This window comes from Helianthus annuus, chromosome 16 (genome assembly GCF_002127325.2).
Source record: "Helianthus annuus cultivar XRQ/B chromosome 16, HanXRQr2.0-SUNRISE, whole genome shotgun sequence".
Lineage (NCBI taxonomy): Eukaryota > Viridiplantae > Streptophyta > Magnoliopsida > Asterales > Asteraceae > Helianthus > Helianthus annuus.
Window position 1 is genome coordinate 71,438,912 of NC_035448.2, and position 4,768 is coordinate 71,443,679.

A 4,768-nucleotide genomic window follows, 5' to 3' on the forward strand; every position below is an offset into this window, starting at 1 on the left:
ATAAGATTTAACAGAAAAATTTAACTGGGTTAGGCTCAAAGGACATAACTTGCAACAAAATTCCTTATAAAGGGCAAAACCTGTCAAAATTCGTTAAAAAGGACACCGCCTGAAAATGATGATATAGATAAAGGACAAAACTTGTAATTTTTTCTATATAATTTTGACAATTTATTATGTGTGTCTACAACAAAATAATGGTTTTTATAATAATTACATGTATATGTAACATGCATACACCTATATACATGTGGTTTACACATGAACCAACTGAATTACAACTCTTATCTAGATATTTTTATAGTAACTATAGGTGCTAAGTTATTTCTTGCCCATCAGTTTAAACCATCCATCCATCCATAAGATTCTTATACATTAAATATATATAATCACCTCATAGTTCTTACCCTGTGTCCTCATTTTACTCACCAGACACCCACAAACACATAAAAAAGGTCACCTCCTACAAAGAAAACCCTAAACTCTTGCTCATCCTCTCCCACTCAAGACATACTGCACACCCACAAGAGAAACCCTCTTTCTTCACAATACATACACACACATGATCAGAGATACACACAACCTTCCACCCTCTTGTTTCTTCTCGAAATCCACTGCAAAACCCACAAAATCAGTTCATCCGCAACCCTTGTTCCCCTCTCTCTCGATTCACGTTCCGGCGGAGCCGGCGTCGCTCACGGCGGAAGCCGGTAACCAGTGAAGCCGGCGAGCGCCGGCTGTTTCTCCGACATCACACACACCAGCAATACCCCCCCTCTTCAGCTTCATCAAAATGGACCACCACCACCAGTGTCGGGTGGTGGTGAGTGACGGATAGACCAGAATAGAGAGGCAGAGAGAGAGAGAGGGAGAAAGATCGGAGATGGAACACCGCCAACGCTCACGGCGGCGTCAGTAGAGGCGACGACGGTGGTTTGATACTTCTTCGACGAGTTTCACGGTAAGCACCCACCTCCCTTCCCGTGTTCATTTCTGAGATGATGTTGATGTCGTTGCTGTTGTTGATAGTGATGATGGTGGTGGTGGCCGACACCACTGCTGACCGGCGACGGAGTCGCCGGTGGCACCGGTAACATCACAGCTCGAAGATTTGGAGTTTGGTTCAAGATTGAGTTTCGGTTCGATCAAACGGCAGATTTGGTGTGGGTTTTGTGAGGCTCGTGTTTCGGTTCGGTTCAACATCAAGCTCGGGTTTCAGTTCGGGAGCCGGGTTTTTTTTTTGTTTTGGGTGAACAAGGTTTCAGGGTTGGGTTTCGGGCTTGATATCAGTTTTGGGGTTGGCTGGTTTTGGTCAAACATCGGCTTCTGTTCAAGCTTCAGTCAACGCAAGTCAAGGTCGGGTCAACCTTGGTCAACGGCAGCTTCGGTTCGGGTCCGGCACGCTCAGATTTAGTTTTAGCGCGGTTCGGTTCGACTCGGTCAAACCTAGTCAATTCGGTCCAACTTAGTCAACTCAGTGAGTCAACTCAGCCGGTCAACTCAGTTGACTCGGTCAACTTCCCGACGAGAAGATGGTAAAGATTTTACGGCGCAATTCATTTCGTTATTCTTATAGTTTTATTAAATTTTCGCGTGAAAAACGAGCTCGAACCGATCAATTAGAATATAGTTTATAGTTTGACATATTTAGCGAAAGTTGATCTATTTTGATTGAATAATTATTGATTGAATAATTATTGATTGAATTTTGACAATTTTAACGACAACTTGTGTGGTCGGGGCTGTCCAAAAAACAGAGGAAACTCTGCCCGTTTTTCGAGAAATTCGTAAAAATAACGCGTTTTATTATAAACCAAAAACCATCGGATACAAAATAGTCTTTTAGAAAAACAAATAAAAATACATAATTATTTCCGGCGACACCTTATAACTTACAAAAACTTCATTAACGCAAACTATTTCATGAAATAAATATAATGATTTTTATATTTATTTTCAAACGCTTAAGGCTCGACAATTCTTTAATAAAATATATATAGTTTATATATTTATTACAAACATCCAAAAACTCGGTGATAATATTATAAAATAAATATAACTTTTTATATTTATTTCAAACGCCGAAACGGCATACACATATATTTTGGCAAATATATACAAGACGCAATATATATAATACAAGTTTATTATATATTACTTTCATACGAATATTCCTACATACACATACAACTTCTCGGGACGACAAAGCGATCTTATCGATATTTATATATTTTTTATATAAATATTTATGTATATTAAATCTTTCGAGAACTAAGTATTCCAAGACTTAGTAATCTCACCCACATTAAACGAAACTTAACAAATATAATTTAGTTGTTTTCATTAGGTTAACAACTTACCAACGAATCGTTCGGTTAACGACTCGGTAGAGCTCGGTGACACGTAGTTTAGTTACCGCGTATATTTAGATACTTATAAGATATTCCGTGTTAGGGATATTATAGAACGCACGCTAGCGAGTCACGTCTTGGAAACGGCATCACAAAGTCATATTAAGCTAGCTTTGCACATGGAAATCCAGGTGAGCTCATAACTCCACCTTTTTACGGTTTTACATTTTTTATAAATGTTTTCGGGCTGGAAAGACATGCACGTTTTGTAGAAACATACAAAGCTTTCGATGAACAAAGATTACATATTTTTAGACAAGCACGTTTTGCAAGAACATACGAGGTTTTTGAAGGAACAAAAACTATATATTTCTAAACCATGTTACAATACGTTTTAACTAACACAAATGATTTGTGATTTTCATTGAACTCAAATGGTTTACGAATGATTCATACTAAATATGCCGGTTTTACAAAACAAATGCGTATTTCCGAAACGTGAATAATTTTCATGATTAGGGACGGGATTGTCCTAGTGATTATAATGGGACTGGGTTGGTCTGCGTACGTAAAACGAGACAACCCAGTGAGTTTCGTGTTCCCCCTTTTCTTTTAACTATTTTCAGTTTTATAACTTCGGGGATGAAGTACATGTTACAACTGTTTACAAACTTTATTATTTGGTATGGTTAGCTAAGGAAGGGTACACCTAGATCATGTGAGTGGTGGCTATAACGCTTAAGGCTATCAATCCTCGTTGTAGGACCGAGGGACATGAGTGATAGATCTATTTGGGTGTAGTGAGCCCCACCCATGAGCCCGCAGGTTGGACCATGAGGTGACTATGTCTTACAGCCGGAAGTCCGGTGCAAATCTGCTAGGTTTGAGTCTTCCTGCATCACGTCACACATATTAATGGCCTTGCAAACCATTAATGATCTGTTTTTCCTTGTTGCTTTCATACCGGGGTTTTACAAATTACATACCATGTTTTATACAAATTCAAAGTATAGGATTATGCAGGCATGAAGTCAAAGTCAGGGTGGGCATTGACGGTTATATAAACTTTACAAATACGAGAGTTTACAAATACATGGTTTTACGAACATAATGCATTACAAATATAAAGTTTCCATATAAATTGACAAGAAAATGATTTCTAAATTCGTTTTCTCAATAATATTTCACAAACCGGTTATTCAAAAGGTTTATCTCAAATCTTTTGCAAACAAACTATGAACTCGCTTAACTTTATGTTGATTTTTCGCATTTTTCTTTCTCAGGTTGCACTTTTCAAAGTTATGGCACAGTTGGAATAGGAGAATCATTGGAGATTCGAGTACTTAGTGGCGTTCGATTTCTAAAAGTCTTAGCTTATTTGCTTCCGCCGTGCAATGAAGATATCAGTCCAGTCACGCCAGCTCTGATATTTCGGGGTGTGACAAAAAGCAGCTAATGGTATATGCGTGTGCCGTTTGTTTACAAGGTGTGGGCTGCCATGCGCGTGCCGATTGGTACCGTATATACAAAATTGTAATACATTCTTCGACGAACCATGTCTTATAATAAGCGCATTTCATCACGCAATGATTTTAACGTTTCTCTTGTTTGTTGTTTTATTTTAATGTAAATCAACGGATTCCGTTGTAGTTGATAGACCCCTTTTGGCAAAAGCTAGATTTGATACCTTTAAACGAAGAGTGTGAGCAGGAGTTCTTCGACATAGACAACGAACTGGCGATTTTGAAACAACATTTTTTGGGGCAGCCGAGACCGATAAAGAGAAACATGTTTTAGAAGATAAAGAAGATGGTTAACCTCAATCAGACAAATGTCAAACAGCCAGTCGTGAAGAAAAACCCACAAGGTCGTCCAACCTTAAAGGCTCAGCAAGAAAGGAAGGTTGACTCGTTTGTGGAGCCTTCTAGACGTAGTTTTATCTCTATTCGGTCATTGACAGACGCGTATGGTGATTCAGTGGGCATTGCTACACAAGAGTCATATGTCACACCCCCAAAATCCCACCTGCGGAGTACTACCGCTTGGAGGCGTGACTGACCAGGATCCAGCCACCAATCATACTGAACAAGCATATAAGTAGTTATAAAAGTTTAACCATCACGATTGGTGTTTCAAAACAAACAAGTTAAGTTGCAAGCGGAAGCATAAGTTTAAAGTTATAACATAAGTTCAAAAGTTTCAAGTTTAACATAGCATGTAGCAATCCCTGTCCCACAACGATCCTCCTCCATGCAAGCTCCAGTTGAGTACCTATGGTCCTGCAAAGCATGTAGTAACGAGTCAACAACTAGTTGAGTGAGTTCACGGGTGGGCGTTTGTTTTAGTTATTCCGAAAACAGTTTCCTGTAACTGGCATCCTGCCGTGGGGGTTACCCCATAGTTTAAAAACGTGACCT

General features: G+C 39.1%; 1 long non-coding RNA gene across 3 annotated transcripts; it reads left to right on the forward strand.

The window, feature by feature from the left end:
• Positions 1-330: 330 nt before the first annotated feature.
• On the forward strand, positions 331-4,009 carry LOC110916730. Of its 3 annotated transcripts, none has more exons than XR_004884413.1 (4): positions 331-961; positions 1,030-1,535; positions 2,455-2,542; positions 3,635-4,009. It is a non-coding gene; the product is annotated as an uncharacterized LOC110916730 (long non-coding RNA). The 3 variants fall into 3 exon arrangements; XR_004884414.1 differs by having other exon boundaries at positions 2,466-2,542; XR_002579953.2 differs by lacking the exons at positions 2,455-2,542; positions 3,635-4,009 and having other exon boundaries at positions 332-961; positions 1,030-1,727.
• Positions 4,010-4,768: the final 759 nt, after the last annotated feature.